At 37.8% G+C, this 22062-nt stretch overlaps 1 protein-coding gene across 9 annotated transcripts in view; it reads right to left on the reverse strand.

Annotated features, from left to right (window-relative positions):
* The window catches only part of R3HCC1L (R3H domain and coiled-coil containing 1 like), a 68703-nt gene that overhangs the window by 31636 nt on the left and 15005 nt on the right, over positions 1 to 22062 (reverse strand). Inside the window, exon 1 of one of the 9 annotated variants that reach the window (XM_080688092.1) lies at positions 17995 to 18082. The exons of the other annotated variants lie outside the window; for them this stretch is intronic. The gene's annotated coding sequence lies outside the window, so the exon portion shown is untranslated. Of the gene's footprint in view, positions 1 to 17994; positions 18083 to 22062 lie in introns of those variants that run through there. 9 annotated transcript variants of the gene reach the window in all.

Below are 22062 nucleotides of genomic sequence, written 5' to 3' on the forward strand. Positions count from 1 at the left end.
TATCCAATAATACGAAGTAAACACAATGCAATTCAATTGTGAAGTGAAAATACAAAACTTGAAAAGAATGCAGGATTTCATGAAGTCTATGAAAATACTATTGAAGGAAGTGTTCATCTCATAGCAAAACCCTTGGGGAATAAAGATCCGGCAGAATCAAACCAGTGAACAATTGAAGAAGGGAAAACCCAAGAAGAACGATGACAGAATAGAAATCAAGGAATAAAATGCCCAAAATTAAGAAAAATCTCTTGAGAAACTAGGAACGCTCTCAATAGTTTTGGTAAAATTGATGCACTAGGCTAGTCTACTAGTATATGATAAACCCTAAAAGAAAAAAAAAAAAATCAAACAAAGTGAAGGATGCTATCAGACTGTCACATAATTTTAGTGGAATAATTATACCAACAAGGTGCATCATTCTTTGTTAATTCTAAGAATTACAACCTAAATTTTTCATGAATAACTATAAAATTTTTAGTCTTCATTTTTAAATAGGTCCACTCTAATAAGTATTTTCAAAGTACTAATTTTCTCACTTAACAAGAATTTCTCATAAATATATATTCCTAAGGGAAGAAATGCTATTATCTAAACTCTTAATAGTAGTTACATCTGAGAGAGCAAAAAAAATGAGGGGAAAGAATTAAGAATTATTAACTTTTATAGCTATATCTCACTATTGTTTGAATTTGTTAACATAAATGTAGTATTTTTGTAATTAAATTTAAAAATCATTAAAATTTAAAGATCTGCTATTGTTTTAGATTAAGAGGCCTTTACTATAAATTGGTGTAGGAGAAAGCAAAGGCAATGAAATTGATAAACAGATCTTTACTGAAAAATCACCATAAACAGGAAAATGATAAATGAAGAAAAGAGCGATGTCTTTAATATACTTGATTGGACAATAAAACAAGCAGTACATAAATCACTTGATGTTGGAAAAGACACCTTTAAATGTTGCAGCATGCTGAAGCAATCTCTACTTTTTGGTCAAGAATGATCTAGAACTACATTGTCCCAATAAACTAGCCACTAGCCACACATAGCAACTGAGCACTTGAAAAATGGGCTGTCTAAATTGAGATATGCTGTGCATGTAAAGTACCCCTAGATTTCAAAGACTTGGTATACCCCCCAAAAAAAGTAAAAATGCCCCATTAATATTTTTTATATTAAATATATGTTGAAAACGGTACTATTTTTTAATATAATGGGTTACATAAAACATATTAAAATTAATGTCATGTTTATTTTTTATAATTTTTATGTGGGCTAATAGAGAAATTAAAATTACATATGTGGGCCTACATATGTGGTCGTGTTATATTTCTAATGAGATAGTGCTGGGTCTAGATCTTGCCATATTCTTAGCGCCACAAGAATAAACAGTCTGTATTTCTCTTGTGTCTTGCCTGTTTCAGATTTTTTCCACTTTTATCAGATTTTTCCACTTTTAGCACAAGGGACTATGCCAAAGCAAGAAATCAACTAAAACATGAAGGTATAGATAAGCTCATCTCTGCACAAACATTTTAATGTTCCATATGTTCAAAATGATCAAAAAAATAAAGCACCGAAAGAAGTCTGCTTATGTTTCATAAATCAGAAAACAAGATATGTTAGACAACATTCCTATGTGGTAAAAGTTACCCTCAACAAATTTACAGCCATTTCTTCTAACTTAACTTTTTTTCCTGAAAAGAGGGCTTTTTCTATATGTTTAAAACTGTAGAAGGCCCCAGATTCAGGTTTATTTCTATGCATATTAATAAAACAACTCCCTTTGTTTTATTATACTATCAAAAGAATTCTTGCCAAAACCGGTTTGGCTCAGTGGATAGAGCGTCGGCCTGCGGACTGGAGGGTCCCGGGTTCGATTCCGGTCAAGGGCATGTGCCTTGGTTGCGGGCACATCCCCAGTGGGGGGTGTGCGGGAGGCAGCTGATCAATGTCTCTCTCTCATCGATGTTTCTAGCCCTCTATCCCTCTCCCTTCCTCTCTGTAAAATATCAATAAAATATATTTAAAAAAATATTAAAAAAAAGAAAAAGAATTCTTATTCTCATTACTCTGTTTACAAACTGGCAAAACTAAGAGGTATCAACATCCTTCAACAGTTCAGTAGCCTAAATGTCCAACTGTAAAAATATCTGAAAAGTAAATTCTGTTTATAATTATCTGTAATATACAAAATATATTACATGACACAAGTAAACCAATAGATTTCTAAATACTAAGATGATTACATACTTTTAAATTCTAGCCATCCCCTCAGAAAGATTCACTGTTCTTTTTTCCTTAATTTCATAGTTTGGTGAATGGTACCGCTAACAGTTGTTCAAAGCCAGAAACCTGGAAGTCATTATCCCTGACATTTCAATCAATTACCAAGCCTTGTTCATTCTACTTCTACACTGCTTCCAGTGATTTTCTAAAATACAAATCAGATTTGCTCATTTCCTAGCTCAAAATTCTTCCTGGCTCTTTATCATGTACAAACTTTAAAGAATCTTGTATAGCATATTTGACCCCTATGACTTAGCTCCACTGCCATCTCTAGAACTGCCTATCTGCCCAGCCACTCCTAATTTCAGATTTTATATTTCATCAATTCCAACTCCTGGCAGTATAAAAAAAATGCCCAGCTGCCTTCTTACACCTCTGTGGTTGAAGGCATACAATTTCTCAGTCACATACCTGCCTGACAGTCTCTACCTCTCCCTTCAATTCTCACCTTAAAGGTTACTTCCTCTATAACTTTGTAACTGAAGCCCCCTGATATATTATGGTCCTAAGTACCCACTATATACCTTTACATAACTAGTATACCTTTATTAAAGCAATTACCATATTGTTTTGCAGTTATGTGTTTGCATGTCCAGCTCCCTTCTAAACAGTAAGTTCTTCAATGTAGGGTTACTTTCTGTCATTGTATTTACAATGCCATAGCACTGCATTTGGCACTAAATAAATGTTAAATCGTGGCAACTTAGACTTCACAATAAGTGATACACCCCAACCTCTAATTAAGATTTGGGACCCCATTCACTGATTCATTCCACAAGCATTTACTGAATATCTATTATGTGCTAAGTGCCATCCAGGTATTGTGAACACAGCAATGAACAAAACAGTCTCTGGCCTCAAGGAGCTTACATTGTAAATGGCGGAAACTAAAAATAACTAAACATATATTTAAACATAAAATGTCTGATAATGATAAAGGCAATGAAGTACAATGGAGCAGGGAAAGAGATCAGAGTGATGGGTCGTATGGCTATTTTAGAAGGAAGACCATATGGTAAAGTGGAGAAGAGCACTTTGAGTTAATACCTGAGCTGATAACTTGAACTGAGTCAGTGAGTCACACAAACTATCTAGGGAAAAGAGAATTCCAGGAAAAAATAAGAGCAAGTGCAAAGTTCTGAGGCAGGACAAGCTTGAAATGTCTAACAAATAACAGGAAAACAGGTGTGGTAACAGCAGAGAAAGGGACACAGAGGTCAGTAAGATAACTAAGGGCAGAACAAGTAGGGCTTGAAGGCCAACGCAAGAGCTTTTATTGTGAATGTGCTGAGAAATCACTGACAGGTTTCAGCAAGAGAATGATATGATCTGACTAACCTTTGCTGAAGATCATTCTAGCAAAAAATGTGAGACACTGACTATAAGAGGTAAGAGTAGAAAGAGGAAAATCTATAAAGAAGTCTAAAAACTAACAGACATGCAGCATGTCTAGAGTAGTAGCAAAGGAGGTAACAAGTAGTGGTTGGATTAATGATATATTCTGAAAGCAAAGGTAACAAAACCTTAGTGTACTGACTATATTGGATGTGAAGAAGGAAAGAGACATGTCACTCAAGAGTTTTGGTCTGATCAACCTGAGTGATCACAGTTACATTTACCAAGATAGGGAAGACTAGGAAAGGAAATGGGAAAACAGAATCAAAAATTGTGATTTGGACATTTTTAATTTGAATGCCTGCTGGACATCCTGTACAGTTAAGTAACAATCGGATGTACAAATTTAAAGCTAAGTGGTGGTGCAAAAATTGGAGATAAATATTCAAGCCAAGGAACAGGACCATCCAGGGAGTAACAAAGATAAAGGGCCAAGAGGATTGAGCCTTGGTGGTTAAAACTAAATCCTAAAGGTCAAAGAGGAAATGTGGCCTGCAAGGGAGAATAAGGAAGAAAACAGAAGTAGCATCCCAGAAGCCAAATGAAGAAAATATTGTTGAAAGGCAAGAGTAATCATTTGCATTAAATGTTAAAAGAACAGAACTTTTTTTACTAAATTTGATAGGACAGAGGTTGTTGTTAACATTGGAATGGCTTCAGCGGGGTTGGGGAGACAAATACCTCACTGGAATGAGTGAGAGAGTAAGTTGAGGTAAGAAAGAATGATAAAATAGGGAGGGAGAAACTGATGATGCAAGCAGAGGATGGGGAGGTTAACTATAATAAAGGCATATTTAGTATTGTTTTCAAATACTGGAACAAAAATTAGCAACTATAAGATTAGAAATTCTATCAATTCCTGCTGTGTCCTATTTTATTAGAAATGCAAGGGGAGTATTAAGTAGAGTATGATATTCTGAATTGCTCAATTATTCTCCTCAGGACAGTTAAGGCATCTTGAGCCTCAGGATTTACACATACATCAAGCTCACGTATTCAACATCTTTCTTAAGAGTTATTTTTGCCTTAGTGAAGTTTAGGATTCATTAAAGCCTGTACAAAATCAGTTCTTCAGTCATTTGAATCCAATCAGTCTAAGGAACAAAAATTCTGCTTCTTTAGTAATGCTAGCCTATATCTTTGTGGAGTACTGGGCAATCTTGTGAATGCAGCAGTTAAATACACTTTAAACTTTTATAAAGTGCTCAGTATTCTGATGACAAAATAGATTACAAAGTTCTTTATCTTGGGTCACTATGGGCTACTACCTGTGGAAGTCTCCAAAAAAAGAGATTTCTTTAAAGAGGTTACCATTTTTAAAGATAATGGATGGCTCAAAGGTCTATAACAGAGGAAATCTAGTTTTAAGAAAAAAACTTAATAAAGTGCAAAACCCAAAAAAGTAAGATTTTTGTATTTTCCCTAACACAAAGGCATCATACAATAAATCTTTTAATTAAATCTGTATTCTCACCTCACAGAGATTATCATTATTTACATTTTGCTGATATGCATCTAGACCAGTGGTTCTCAACCTTTCTAATGCCGTGACCCTTTAATACAGTTCCTCATGTTGTGGTGACCCCCAACCATAAAATTATTTTCGTTGCTACTTCATAACTGTAATTTTGCTACTGTTATGAATCATAATGTAAATATCTGTGTTTTCCGATGGTCTTAGGCGACCCTGCTAGCGGTTCTCAACCTGTGGGTCACGGCATTAGAAAGGTTGAGAACCGCCCTGACTGGTTTGGCTCAGTGGATAGAGCATCAGCCTGTGGAATGAAGGGTCCCAGGTTCGATTCCAGTCAAGGGCATGTACCTTGGTTGCAGGCACATCCCCAATGGGAGGTGTGCAGGAGGCAGCTGATTGATGTTTCTCTCTCATATATGTTTCTGACTCTCTATCCCTCTCCCTTCCGCTCTGTAAAAAGTCAATAAAATATATTAAAAAAAAAAAAAGAGAGAGAGAAAGGTTGAGAACCACTGATCTAGACCTTTCTATATTTTTTAAAAAGCTTGTGAATGAGATGTATCTGCTATGAGCACAGAATCCTGTATAGAAAGACTTTCTAAGCCAGTTTTTTGTCAAAATTTTTTGCACTCCAGTTAAAAACATTTCACATCATGACACAGTACATTCAGACTCATACCCATGTGACTGAAAAAAGTTCCAAAAAATACTTATTTACACTGCTCTTTTTTAAAAAATCTACTCTAGTTCATTTTTAATTTAAAAATTTTTAGATTCTCATAATATAAATGAATTTATTCAGTAAGTTGTTTCACTTGATGGTTTAAAAAACATTATACTAAAACAGCATTATTTCAACATCAGAAACTTTCATAGCAGGAATAAAAAAAAAAATCTCTATTTTAAATGACTTGGAATGTTGGTTATAGAGCAAAATAAAAGAGAAATTTTAAAAAATCAAAAGATTAAACCACCTAACCGAGAGTCTTTAACAAAATAATAAAATTAGAAATATACTCAATTTCCACACTTCCAAGGTCCTCCACTGCCAATGTCAAGCGCATTCTGCAAATAACCACGAAATGTCTTTCCACTGCAAAAGAGCTTCACTTTAACATATACTTGATCTAGCACATCACAGAGGTACTTGTGTATAATATAACATGAAAAATTATACTTGAACAGCAAAGAAATGGCTTCATATTTTAAAATCTGCTAATGAACCACAACTGATTCCCCTATAGTTTTCTTAATGCATTCTTCCATAAATGAACTTGCATTAGTTAATACAATGACATATTTCATACTTAAAAATGCAAAATAATTCCTGCATCTACTTGGAGGTTTATTCTCACTTCAAACTAGGTTTATAAAATACTAGAGGCCTGGTGCACAAATTTATGCATCAGTGAAATCCCTCAGCCTGGCCTGCGGGATCAGGCCAACACCGGCTCTCTGACATCCCCCAAGGGGTCCCGGATTGTGAGAGGGCACAGGCCAGGCCAAGGGACCCCACTGGTGCACGATCGGGGCGGGGAGGGACATGGGCGCTTGGCCAGCCAAGGAGGGACCGCGGGAGGGCTCCAGGGCGTGTTGGCCTGTCTCACTCAGTCCTGATCAGCCTGACCCCAGCAGCAAGCTAACCCACCGGTCGGAGCATCTGCCCCTGGCAGTCAGTGCATGTCATAGCGACTGGTCAACAGGTTGACTATCTGCCCCCTGGTGGTCAGTGCATGTCATAGTGAGCAGTTGAGCGGCCTTAGCATATCATTAGCATATTACGCTTTGATTGGTTGAACGGACGACTGGACACTTAGCATATTAGGCTTTTATTATATAGAATATGTTATAATTTAAATTAACAGAATAAAGACAATTTGTGACATTAGGCCTATAGTTGGAGTCTAGACCTCCTCTTTAAAATACCTGGACTGAAGAAAAAAGAGGTTTTAAGCTAGGTATTATTTAGAACAGCGGTCACCAATCTTTCAGACCTCACAAACCACCAGTGGTCTATGCACCACCTGTTGGTGACCGCCGATTTAAAGGACCTCATGTAGACCTTACTCAAAGGTATGCAGAAAACATTCATTAATGGGAAGCAGAATGAGCAAATAGCTCTATTCAAACTGCTAATCTGGCCATGTATAAAGTGACACATCAAGGCATACTGTGGCCGAAACCGGTTTGGTTCAGTGGATAGAGCGTCGGCCTGCGGACTGAAAGGTCGCAGGTTCGATTCCGGTCAAGGGCATGTACCTTGGTTGCGGGCACATCCTCTGTGGGAGGTGTGCAGGAAGCAGCTGATCGATGTTTCTCTCTCATCGATGTTTCTAGCTCTCTATCCCTCTCCCTTCCTCTCTGTGAAATATCAATAATATATATATATATATATATAAAAGGCATACTGTGACAGGTTGCTCTCACCAACACACAACTATAATACAACCTCCAAATTACTATTTTTTCACACAGTACCTGCTTTTTACTGTTTCTGTCTCTTTACCACCTGTCACTTCTTACTGCTCTATCCATATCTCACACTAGATACAAAAACTAAATCAAAATGAATCACAGACTTATACGTAAGATCTAAAATTATAACACTACTAGAAGAAAATATAGGAGAAAATCTTTGTAACTTTGGGTTAGGCAAAAATTTCTTAGATACAACACCAAAAGCATTATCCATTAAAATTTTTTACAAATTTAAAGACTTCAGCAAATTTAAAAACTTCTGCTCTTACAGCATGGATGGACCTGGAGAGTATTATGCTAAGTGAAATAAGCCAGTCAGAGAAAGGTAAGTATCACATGATCTCACTCATATGTGAAATCTAATGAACCAAATAAACTGATGAACAAAAATAGACCCAGAGGCACAGAAGCACAGACTGTTGAACCTCAGAGAGAAGACAGGGGAGGGTGGATGGCAAGAGATCAACCAATGAACTTGTATGCATATATGCATAACTTGTGGACACAGACAATGGGGTGGTGAGGGCCTGGGGGTGAGGGGAGGAACGGAGTGGGCTGGAAGAGGTTAATGGGGGGAAAAGGAAGACCTATGTAATACTTTCAACAATAAAGATTTTTAAAAAACACAAAACTTCTGCTTAAGAGAATGAAAAATACAAACCACAAATGGGAGAAAATATCTGCAAATCACGTAACTGATAAGACTTTTATCCAGAATCCTATATAATAAAAGGCTAATATGCAAATCGACCAAACGGCAGAACGACCGGTCTCTATGACGCACACTGAACTCCAGGGGGCAGACACTCAATGCAGGAGCTGCCCCTGGTGGTCAGTGCGCTCCCACAGGGAGAGCACCACTCAGCCAGAAGCCAGGCTCGCGGCTGGCCAACACAGCGGCAGTGGCAGGAGACTCTCCTGCCTCCATGGCAGTGCTAAGGATGTCCAACTGATGGCTTAGGCCCGCTCCCCCAAGGGCTCCTGGACTGCAAGAGGGCGCAGGCCAGGCTGAGGGACCCCCCTCCCGAGGGCGGAGTATAGTATATAATAAAACTCTCAAAACTCCGATATCCAAAATGAACAATTTGAACAATACTTCATCAAAGAAGTTATAAAGATGGCAAAGCATATCAAAAACTGCTAACATAATTTATCACCAAAGAAATACAAATCCATTTACATAAAACTGTGGAAAAGGCAAAATTTTAAGGACAGAAATATATCAACAATTGCCAGAAGCTTAGGTTTAGGCATTGACAACAAAGTGGCACAGATGAATTTTTGGATTGATGGAACTGTACTATATTTTAATTATACAGGAGTTACATAACTATATGCTTTTGTCAACATTCAAATAATATTATATCCTTAAAAAGGTGAATCTTACTGTATGTAAATTATATCTTCAGTTTTTAAATGAAAAAAAAAATGTACATTCCCTAGAAATTCCTACCAAAATACAACTGACAGCACTGATTCTTTAATTTCTGATTACTGGCTTTAAAATATACCTATCCAAAGCCAGTAATTAGTGCAGCTTTAAAGAAGTTACATTAGTAAAATTAAAGATCAATTTCTTTCTTAAAATTTGGACTATAGTCTTCCCTAATTTAATTCTGTAATCATTACCTAAAACTTCCATGACTTATTCAACTTTGCATGAGTAATGATTGTAAAACTTAGTCTCCTTTAACTATCAACTCTATTCCTACTCCCTATATAAGCAAATCACACAATTATTTGCAATGTACTCAGAGAGATATATAAAACTATATTTTTAATCTGGATAATTTTTGTTAGCTGATTTTGTATGATTCAAATAATTGAATCATACCCTTCCCAGGGAAACTGACCTCCAGGCCGCTTCACAACCGATATTCCCTTTCACTTAGACCACATTCCACTTGCTAAGACCATTATCTCTCCCCAGACCTGCACAGAGAATTCTCTGCCCAGAAAAAGCCCGCCAAAAGTGCTTTAAAAACCTCTGACTCCTATCCCTGGGTGCTGGCACCATTTAGGGGCTCAGCCCATCTGGTTTGCGGATGATGAAATAAATTTGTAATCCCTCACCATTTTGGCCTCGTGCATTCCTCCTTCAGTGACGCTAACAGTTTTATTCTGAATAGTCTAAAATACTCTGGCAAGTCCAAATGATATTAAATATGTCCACATATAATAATTTTTTCTAAAACACACCTTTTTTTCTAATTCCTTGCTCATAAACCCTAGTGACTTACCGGGGTCTACAAGATATAAACTAAGCTTATCTGGCATTCAAGGTTCTTCACAATTTGTTGTCAATCTACTGTTTCAGTCATATTTCTAACACTCTCAGATACAAATTCTCCATTCTGCACCGGATGGCCTCTCAGTCTGTTCATGCCAACTTCTGAAATGCCTTCTTTGAATTATCTGTTTATACAATCCTACTCACTACAAAAGGCTTATCTCAAATCCAGCTTTTTCCTTTAACTATTTGAAGACATTGATTTCACCCTTCTGTGATTTCTTTTGCATTCATTATCTTTTGGTATTCATTTGTCATTATATACTATTTTATATTCCTGTTTAAGTGTTTCATTTATAAATGTCATCTCATAGTCTATAATATAGTTTCTTAAGGGCAGATACTGTTTCTCAAATGCTTCTTGTATCCCCAGAAACACAACAGGTACCCAATTCAGAGAAAAAAATTAATGTGAAATTTTATTTAAAGTTAATTTTAAACCACTTTAAATTTTAAATTAATTTTAAATTCATTTAAGATACTTAACTTCTTGGAAAAGCTTATTTTATAGCTTGAGCAAAAATCCAGGAGCACTACACTTTTACTCCAAGATTTACCACTGAATCACATTCATCTTTATATTTCCAGAGTTGAATACAGTGCCTGACACATGCAAAACACTCAAATATTTAAATTTCATTTTCTAAGGTCTCAAAGTAAGAAATGGAACCCTGGAGTTCTATCCCAATCCTCCCATGATTATATTAGTGCCTTGAAATATTTTCTCATGTCTCCTATTTGTTCACAAATTCTCCCTAAATAGACTACAAATATCACAAAGATAAAAACTGTGCTTTCTCCTCTCTTTCAAGCTTGCAGACCAACTATCACAGTACTGAGTTCATGCATAGAGGTAGGCAATACTTCTATCAGATTTCTTTAAAGTAACATAAAGGCAGCTTATATATACTTCTCTGCCCCATGTAAAAGCAAATTAGTTACTCTTCCTATTGGGAAGATTTATTTTTCATCATCTTTGGCACAAATTCTAGAATGCTATCTGCCAGGTCCCATGCCCCGATGAATATGCATCCACAAACAATTATGAAGATAGATAGCTTTGGGGAGGGGGCACTCTTTCATCAGGTCCCAATGCTGGCCTGTGGTTAGGGTGAAGGGTAAGTGGGGGAGGGGTGTGGCCCTATGATTAATCACTGCCCACTCTGCTTAGGGGTATTTATCACAGCCCACTGTCAGGTAAATCACTGGAAAAACACCTCTTCAGTAATTAATGTGAAGTGACGGATGGACAGCCCCTGGACCCATTAATCAGGAACATCAGCAGCCTACTGAGATTATGAATGTCAGGATGCATAAACTGCCTGTGGATCAATAGGCCCAGGAATTCATCCAAGGCACTAATTTCCGAGGCATCTCCGGTACATTAGGCTCCCAGGACCCCTCCCCCAATCTGAAATGAAAAGCAAGACTTCAGAACAAAGAGCAGGAGCTGAGTGAGGTCTGAAGTGGCCACTGCAAAAAAAACAAAACAAAACAAAAACAACAACAACAAGGAAGCTGCCCATGATTAGGGAAAGTACCAGGATAGTAACATAAGCATAGTACTATACTGACCAGGAGGCTCTCAGAAGGCTCAGTACCCTGGAAAAGCAGGGGAACCAGGAAGACAACAGTGAACATCAGTGCTTAGAGCCTGATTATCCTTTTTAGGGGTAATCCAGCTTCTTGCTTCTAATATATTACCAATTTTCCTGTCCACATTTTCTTTCCTTTCATATTGGCACCACTAATATAAAGAGAAGAGAAAAAAAATACAATTTCTGCTACCTAACAACCTAGGTAAAAATTTCTATTTAAGAAGAAAAAAGAATTTTGAATTATCCTTGAATTTAATTTAGTCTCATCCCTCATTACCATGACAAACTGGGAATTGCCAGCAGAAGTACCCACAGTTTCTTCAATTAAGAAAAAGGTGGTCTTCCTGAAACATTTACAAAGCATTCTGCCAATATACTATTCAGGTTAAAGGTTAAACTGTGTGGTGGGATTCCAGCAAAATGAAATCACATCTTAATTCTATTTCTTCTCCAAGTCAAACCAAAAAAATTTCTCCATCAAAAGGGTCTGTTCAACTTCTAAAACAGTATGGAGCTGAAAGAATTACTGTTTGGTTGTCACCCCAAGTTTAGTCAATTTTGTATGGGAAATAAGGCTGTGCTTTGGCCTCATACTGAACACCCTCTAGGCTGCAGTGACGGGAATGAGACTGCACTTGCTGCCACATCCCGCCAAACCCCAGCGCTGTGCTTTGTGGTCACACTCAGGCCAGGACTGCAATCCTTGGTTAGAAAGTGTCTCAGAGTTACAGCTGCCTGTTCCGCTAAATCTCATTTCATCCTACTGATGGATAGATGGACAGATGGCTGCTTGGTGAAAGCAGCATTATCAGATGGAGCCTCTGAATGATGGATAGCCCTCTTTCTACTTTCTCCAAACCACCATCGATCCAAGCCATATTTCAGTGGTCAGAAGCCCAGTAATATTAAGACACACAATCAGGTTAAGTTACTTGCAGTGTAAACCTCTAAAACAGAAATTCTAACACCTCTGCTTTGCTGTCAAGAACTAGTCTGAAAATGTTAGTTCCATTCTTCCTAGTTTCTAACCCAATGAATCCCAACAGCTCAAAGCCCAAAGGGAACAGCTGGGCTCCATTCCTAGGAGCACTTGAAAAGCTAGCTTGCCTGCCAATTTTCTACTAGCCAGTTCTGTGAAATGAACTCTGCAGTAGAAGTGAGCAGACCTGTGAATATGTGTATCCAGTGAAGTTATTAGAACCATATAAACTACAAAGAGTTTGTCAGTGATATAATCATTAACCTCAAACATGTAGAGCCTTGGATATACCAAGTGGACCTACCAACATCAAGGAGGGCAATTAAAACCAGAACAGATTAAAATTTTGTCTTTTGCACATAATCCTAAAATGCTGTTTCTATCTAGTCTGCCTGGCTGGCTTCTATTCTCTTGTATACATATCAAATCCTAAGTACTAATCCTTCCCTGTTTTCACAAGCACACTTCTGCATCCATTTGCTCTGTCACCTTCTAGATACTCATTGCAGCTTGTCTATTTGGACTCCAGGCCCTCTTTGTTCCTTCCACATTATCCTGTGCTCTCAGCAATTCAGAATCATATAACTGGACTCTGTATCAAAGTTACTTCCACTCAAGTGGTTGGAAGAAATGGACTCTGACTCCAGCTTTGTGATATAGAGTCCCAGAACCCACATGCCCTATTTTTCTAAGCTCACGTATCCCCAAATGACTTCTCTTCTAAATGCTTCAGTCAGCTATAACCCAAATCAGCTTGGCTTGGCTCCTAATCCTCCTCCTCTTGACTGACTTGCTGTCACCCTGAGCCTAATACTCACAGAGAATTTGTTTGTACTTGTTTGTGGGGCCAGAAAAATGGAGTGGCAACAGTCAAGTGGAGTGGCCACTGTCATTCTTCTTGCTGTAATGGTAGTGTACTTTAATACTTTAATATTTATGCCTTAATGACTCCTATAGCCTTGTAACTAGCAAAAAAAAAAAGGAAAAAAGAAATCACGTGCTACTTATACAATATACTAGTCAATTATATACAATAAATCAAGGACAGTACTGCCCTTCATGTAAACATTAAATGATTTTTACAGACTCTTAGAATTACATTACTAAAGTCAGAATTCAATGTCCTCAATTTTTGAATAAGAAAACTGAGGATCTGAGGTTGTAGCATCCATGGTTAGATGGATATTAAGTAGCAAAGCAAGACTGGAACCTAGATTTCAATTACAAATGCTGTGCTCATTCTATTATATTTCTCAGACATGTCATTTTCATCCATAGATTTCAGAGGGAATGGGGAGGGTAATGACGGATGAGTGCCATTTGTGTGTGTGCCTGTGTGTTTTGGGGGAGGAAGGTGGTCACAAATAATTAAATTTGGTCATCCATACTATTTGCTTGCCATCAAAGTTGCCCATGGGATCATCCGAGAGCCAATAACTATCTTAGAGAACACAATTAGATGAAACCCTGACAACTAGAAACCTCTATTCTTCTTCTGTCTTTATATATTTGTCCCAGTTCTATCTAGACAGCTGTAAAGAAAAAGAGCAGAAAAAAATCTGATACAAGTAGAATCAGAAAGCAAGATTCTCCACACCTTAAACTAAATGGAGAGAAGAGCAATGTGTCCTCTTTATTTCCAAGGATGCCACATTCTGGTCAAATGGAGAGCACAAGTTGACTGATTGGACTTCACCCTCTGGTGGCCAAAATGTGTCACTGCTCCATTTCCTAATTGCCAATTACCTCCATATTAATCTTTAAGTTTATAACTGAAAAAGACCATTGAAAATCATGTTGTGCCCTAGCTGATGTGGCTCAGTTGGTTGGGCATCGTCCTGTGCACTGAAGTGTTGCCAGTTCAATTCCAGGTCAGGGCACATGCCCGGGTTGTATGCTCAATCCCCAGTAGGGGAAGTGGGGATTGTGCTTGCCATCAGGAGGCAGCTAATCAATGTTCCGCACTCGCATCAATGTTTCTCTCTCTCTCTCCCTCTCCATTCCTCTCTCTCTAAAAATCAAATTTAAAAAAAGGAAAAAGAAAATCATGTTATATAACCTCATTTTGGTTGAGAAATTAAGACAGCTATTTAAGTGGTAACTTATTAGCTTTATCACCATCATAGCTGCTTAACCAGTTTTCCAACCACGATGTCCCAGGATATATTAGCTGAGCAAAGTTTAATCAGGAAGTTAATTGTGCTGCAAAAATCATCACATAATACACATCAAAAACAAATGTGTTATCCACACCAATGCTCATCGTCATTAGTATAAATGGTCAGGATGACTTTTCCATCCTATTCCCACAGCAATGTGCCTCATACACTGGTCAAGAATTCTACTATGACTATTCTTAGTACCAGATAAAACATTTCTCCTAAGAATTAAAAAAACAACAACCTAGCATTTCCCCAAAACAAAATAACTCTTGTTAGGTGAATAATAAGGATTGGCAATTCTTTAAACTCTTATTTTATTTCTATATACTCCTTAAGTTCATAGAAAGGTTGTTTATTTGCATTAGCCAAATACGTTTTAGAATAATCAATTTTTTATACTCATTTGCAAGGCTATCTAAAGCCAACACAAAGATCCTTTCATTAAAAATGGTCTTTTTATAGAGTTTCTATTTGGTTAAGAAAAATCTATTAAGCAATGCCTAAGAGAACAATGACATATTTTTCCAAATCTACTGCTGTGAACCATGTCTAATTATGTTTTCTGTTTCATTAAGATTTAGGCCCTATAAGCAAAAGTGAATTAGTGGCAGAGTAGTAGTAGTATTAGTAGCAGAGGAAGAGAAAGAGGAAAAAAATAACCAGCTACCATTTAATGAGTACTTATGATGTGACAGGCACTGTGCTAAATGTTTTACATATATTATCTCATTTGATTACATTATAAGACTATGAGGTAGCTATTATTATCCCAATTTTATAAATGAAAAATCTGAACCTTAAATAACTCAAGATCACACAGCTTCTAAGTGTTGGTTAGGATTTCAAAGACCCTGCATTTAACTCCTAGACTGCCTGATAGCAGAATGGTCTCTCACAATAATATACTAATTTCATAAGTATTCACACTTTGTTTGCAATCTGTATAAATGTAAAGCAACTAAAGAGAATTCAGAGACCGCTGCAGTAAAACAAGAAAACTAACAAGAATGAAAGAACTTTCATGCTTTCACAGCATGCCTAATGCCAATAACCTTCCAGACTTAAAAGTGCTGACAATAATAATTCACTATTGTCTCTGAAACTTCCTCATTCACCTTGCCTCACCCTCAAAGCCATATGGCAAAGAACCTCACCAGGTGTCAGGAGAGGACTCCATCTCTTCTATTCCCCATAAGAATAATCTCTATACTTCTTAGTAGAACTCCCCCAACCATTTCAAAACATTATCCTTTTCTATGTCTTCCCTTTCTCCAGAGGCATGTGTGAACATGGGAACAATGACCAGTGAAATGCACAACTGAGTTCTTAGACTGGAATAAGCTTCAAAGCAGAATGTAGAGTATACTTTCAAATCTGAATGTAAAAAACAAGAAACTTGTACATCAAATATATACTGCAGATGTTTTTTTCAAATGTAATCCTGAGCAAAATAATAGTTATAGTATCTTATTATTAATCTGCTTTGGACATTACAGCCTTTGTCTCTCTTCATGCAGTTGGACAAAGAATACAGCTTACATAACTGGGAAGAAACATTTCATGAAAAAAAACTGAGTATGAAAGATATAGGATACATGATTCCAGTAGGATATTGGGGGCACCAAAGTAGATAAACAAATTATAGCATGAAAAGGTTTTCCTTAAAACATAGTTCAAGCCCCCAACTTATTTTACACTCCACTGGCTACAGTTGTCATGCATCAGCACCAACTGATTTCATGCCTTATAAGCCGGGAAACAGTTTGCAGCTTAGTCTCTTTCACACTCCATTGATAAGGTAACCCCATGGTTCACCAAGTTTAACGTTAGCACCTATTACCATGAGCCACCTCAAAAGGCAGTCAGATCAAAGCTTTAATATAACTGAACAATCATAATAAAGAGCTAATATGCTAATGGTCGGGATGCTGTAATGCGTAACGACCGATCACAGGAGGCTGCCTGCGTGTGTGCGGCAGGGCGCTGCTCCGGAGATGGGGTGGAAGCAAGGAGGCGCCCAGAGGAGGTGGGACCATCCCATGCCAGGAAGGGCAGGGGTGAGAGCCCGTAGCGCCCCCCTTACCAGTCCTTCGCCACCCACCGCTCACACTCAGAGTGCCCCACCGCCCACTTGCCAGGGGAAGGAGCACAGCACAGCAGGTGGGAGGCTTCCACGCTCTCCTCCAGCACCATGATGGGGCGGAGCTGCTGCATTGCTCCAGAGACGGGGCAGAAGTGGGGAGGCGCCCGGAGAAGGCTGGACCAGCCCAAGGTGACTCGAGGGACTGAGGGTGGGGCTTGAAGCGGCCAGAGAAAGCCAGAGGGGTCGGGAGCTGGGTGGGGAGCTGGGCCAGGCGCACTGGAGCTCTGCATGGAGAGGTTCGGGTGTCAAGGCAGGGTGGTGGGTGGGTGGCCAGGGCCACGCAATTTCGCGCGCTGGGCTCCTAGTAGCAATATAATATGCAATAGAAAGATACAAAAGTCTGCTTCCTACTCTGTTTATCTACCTTGGGCAGGCAGGTGTTGGGGAATAGAGGGCTGGAGAGAGAAGAAAAATAATTCCCTCCTAAAACTTCTTTCTCACACTACACACCTAAAAGTTGGTCTGTGTTTCTAGATTTGCTTGAAATTAGTTCCTCTCCCAGATATATCCTAGGTTACACTGATATTCTATAGTAACAATAAAAGAGTTGAAATGGACAAGGCTTTGGGAGCTGTGCCTCAAACTTGACATGCATTAAACTTGATCTTTTCCCCCTTTTGAATATACAAACTACAGCTAATAAATCACTGAGTAAATTTTGAAAACACAGGCTTAATCTGTGCTAAGTAATATGATATATATATATATATGTATATATATATATATATATATACACACACACACATATCATTTGATCCCAACTACATACTAAGAGGTAGCCATTATTATCTCAATTTTAAAGATGAGATACCTGAAAATTAAGTTACAGTTTAAGTCGGTTAGGATTTCAAAGTCCCTGCACTTAACTACTACAAATTATAATACATGCCTTCTAAAAAATGGGTTAAAGCAAAGCATAGCGTAGTTAAAAACAAAGACAATAGCAACAAAAGAGAACAGTTGTAAAGAAAATGTAGTCCCTATGTTAGAAATACAGTTAGAACTTGGTATCTATGTCCTCCCTCCCTGCAGCTATGCTAACAAGTGTAAAAGCCAAATGTGGCTGTTAAGAAACTAAAAAACCAAAAGACTTTAAAGCAAATTTCACTTGAAAGCAGGCAAAGAAAATATTAAATAAATAATAGATAAGATACTAATTAGAGTTTCAAGAACAAATAATTACCTTAGAACATATCTTCAGAACAATGCTCCTTTTAGTATCAGGAAGCCTGTACAGAGTGCTACAGACAGCTTTCAAAGCAGAATAATCTACTGAACAAACATGACTAAGGTACTTAAACTGCATTCTAATCTATCTATTATTCTTATGACATAAAAAGAAAAAAATGTTAAAGGCTGGCAAAAGCTAAAAATAGGTAACTGCATTTTCTCACAAATATCAAGTGCACATACTGTACTAAGTTCTTGTTAGGGGTAGTGGAGATTGTCAAATAGGACTACAAGTAATAACATGGTTTGAACCACATGAGTATGTAGGCCCCCACCCCACCCCTCTTTAAGTTGTCTCTACCTAACTGGGAGGGTAAGAACATTTGTTTAAGTTGTTTTAAGGTAATATATAATTGCCAAATAAAAAGAAAAGCAGTAAATGATAAAAACTCAGAGGAGAGAGATCACTAAGGGGCTAGAATGGTTGAAGATTTCACAGAGTAGGTGGAATTGGAACCAGATCTTCATTTCTTTAACTTTTTTAAAGTATAGTTGGCATACAATATTATATTAGTTGAAGGTACATAACATAGTGATTCAACATTTATATACCTTATGATGTCTTCCTTACAATCACATCATTAGGAACTAGGCCTTTAGAAGACAGAGACTTGAAAGGAAGCATTCCAAGTAGAAGGAATAGCCTAAACCTGTGGTCGGCAAACTGCGGCTCGCGAGCCACATGCGGCTCTTTGGCCCCTTGAGTGTGGCTCTTCCACAAAATACCACGGCCTGGGCGAGTCTATTTTGAAGAAGTGGCGTTAGAAGAAGTTTAAAAAATTTGGCTCTCAAAAGAAATTTCAATTGTTGTACTGCTGATATTTGGCTCTGTTGACTAATGAGTTTGCCGACCACTGGCCTAAACAATATGAAGAGGCAGTAAGTCAAAAAGTGTTGCTTTGAAGACAGTTATAGAAACTAGTCTAGACAGAGTCAAAGGTTCAGTTGTTGGGAAGTAGTGGAAGATTCTGCTAGAAAGATGGTTTTCAGCCTGGAGAGCCTTCAACACTAGGTTTAAGCATTCAATCTCCTAGACCAGTGGTCGGCAAACTCATTAGTCAACAGAGCCAAATATCAACAGTACAACGATTGAAATTTCTTTTGAGAGCCAAATGTTTTAAACTTAAACTTCTTCTAACACCACTTCTTCAAAATAGACTCGCCCAGGCCGTGGTATTTTGTGGAAGAGCCACACTCAAGGGGCCAAAGAGCCGCATATGGCTCGAGAGCCGCAGTTTGCCGACCACTGTCCTAGACCTAGGCAATGGAGAATCGAGTCTAAATCCTACAGACAATTCCTAAGAAACGACACTAGTACAGTGTCTCTAGATCTCCTCCATACCATCCCTTACTCCATTTGCCCTTTTACCCTGGCATCTTTTTTAATATGGATCATTGGTGTAAAGATGATAAGATAACACATAATCTTCACACTGACATCTCTCTTATGCTTACTTAATTCAATGGTATCAATGGCCAAGCAGTAACATATTTAACTCAAAAACAGAAACAGATCAACAGGAGAGATGGGCTCCAAAACAATGTGATCCAAGACTAATCCTATATTCAGAATTAGACATGATACCTAGGGGAACCATCGAACACATTTACTTTGTATAACCATTCTAATAATCAGAAAAAGAACTGAACCAAAACCTGCCCCACATTAAATTCTACTCTGCAATACAAATAATATCCAGAAACTCTTGCCTTGATGTCTGATGAAGACAGCTATAGTTGGTTAACTGTCTCTGAAACAATAAGTTGATGGTATGTGTATATACACACATATATGTTAAATAAATACATAAGTAAGTAATAGGATATACATTTGTCTGGGATAAAGGCCCAGTCATTTTAGCTCTAGATATGGTAATTGGCCTTACTACCATTGCAATAATGCCTTGAAAAGATAAGCCCTATCCCTAGTACTCTGATTTTTATAGTCTCATTTCCTGGCATGAAGTGGTATTTCTAGTGTCTTCAAAATTTTTAAACTTATCCAATCTATACTCTCATCAAAAGAACACCTAATCTTACAGTTTGATGACAGAATGAAATAAATAACACCTTGAAAGGAAAAGGGAAAAATACTATTTCCTCCCTACCAAAACCCCCACACACACTCCAGCTGTTGATTTCATCCTATTATCAGAGCTAACAAGAAAAGGTTCCATTCAAATTGTCTACAGAATCTGACTGAGCTGCTTCGCTCTTCTCTCATTTCTTCCCCTCTCCATCTCCTCTGTAACTTACACACAACCACCTCACTCTGCTGTCTATCTTCCCCCAACTGCTACCCAACAATTCACAGGCTGTCACAGATTGTCAGCACTGTGTTTGGGGACTTCAGAAGTACTCTTGTGGGACAGTGCAGTGTGTTAGTACCTCATTTCCCTGAACACAATGTCACTCTTTATAGCCAGTTGCAAATTAGTTTCCTCTTAAAAAAATAAAGCTCCTAATAAGACAGGTACAAGGAGATTTTAAATAACCAAGATTAAAACTCTTGGTTTACTCTGAGATCTGGGACATTTCAGAGTCATGCACAATGAAATCCCATGCCTCTACTCATATGAGCCATACAAACCATCTAAGAATATCTGAAGTCAGCTTTCTGATACTAACAAAAGCAGAGACTACCAAAACCCTACAAAGGAGAATTTTCTTTCCCTTTATCTATACCTATGGTTCCTCATTCTTAGATTCTATCTGAGAAGACTTTAAGGTCAGCTCTCAGCATCAACATTTACTTCTCAATTGCTATGCAAAACCTTACTTAAAATAAAATTCTGCAAATCATTTCATTATAGTTTCTATCCTTTTTTTTTTTTTTTTGCCACGTGCTTCAGCAGCACACAAGACAATTATCTTCTGAAAGATGCTGTGACTGACCCTCTACCACTAAAGCCTTCACCCTACACATCCATCAGCTTCCCAGTTGCTACTGTCTACACGTGAGAGTCAGAAGCTGAAATAGACTGAAAAGATCATCAGAGGATGTAGGTTAGGTTAGAAAAACATCTCACAAAATAACAGGTCCTACCAATTTACTAAATTTTCTTTAAAAAATTTTTTAATTGAAAATAACACCTACAGAGTAATATTCAAAAACTGAAATCACTTTCACTAGATATCTATTTTTCATTTCCAAGTTCTTGGAGAGATTCATTCTGTTTTTTTGTTTTTTAACTTTTATTTATTGAGTTTTGGGGAGGGGGAGGAGGAGGGAGAGGGAGAGAAAGAAACATCGATTTGTGGTTCCACCCATCCATGCATCCATCAGTTGATTCCTGCACGCACCCCAACCAGAAATCAAACCTGCAACCCCAGCACATTGGGATAACACTACAATCAACTGAGCTACTCGGCCAGGGCTTCATTACACTTTACTAAAAACTTAATTGATTATCTATTCTTTAACGGAGGGGTGGGGAATGTCCACTGTATAAGGCCTATGAAATCATTTTATCTGGCCCTGCCAAGGCATTAGAGATGAGTTAATTAAATGTTTGACCAAATACAGCAGGCTAATTTTTAAGTTGATAATTTTGTATGGCCCGAGAATGATGTTATAAATATCCAAAGGCCCTTGGCAGAAAACAAGTTCCCCACCCCTGCTTTAACCCTTACAATAACATTGCACCTTTGCTGATCCCTATATGAACTATAGGAAAGCTAGAGCTTAAAAGAATGGATATTAATTTTCCGTTTTTCCAGTGGAGAGAGACTGAAGAAAGCAAAGCTAGTAATCCCACTTTGAGAACTAATTCCAGTATTTAAACAATCCCTGTTCTCTTTACAACAGACACCAAAATTAAGACAGAGAATAGAAGCAGGAAAATCTTCCAAAGAGCCTGTCTTTTAGGAAATTGCTACCTTCAAACTTGTTTCACATGAGTTACAAAATAAAATGACAGTGAAGAAACAAAATATAAGCAAACTAATATTTAGAGTAAATGAACAGTCCTTCTATAAAATATGCATAAGCCCTGGCTGGTGTAGCTCAGTTGGTTGGGCG

Source organism: Plecotus auritus, assembly GCF_963455305.1.
Source record: "Plecotus auritus genome assembly, chromosome: 9".
Classification (NCBI taxonomy): domain Eukaryota; kingdom Metazoa; phylum Chordata; class Mammalia; order Chiroptera; family Vespertilionidae; genus Plecotus; species Plecotus auritus.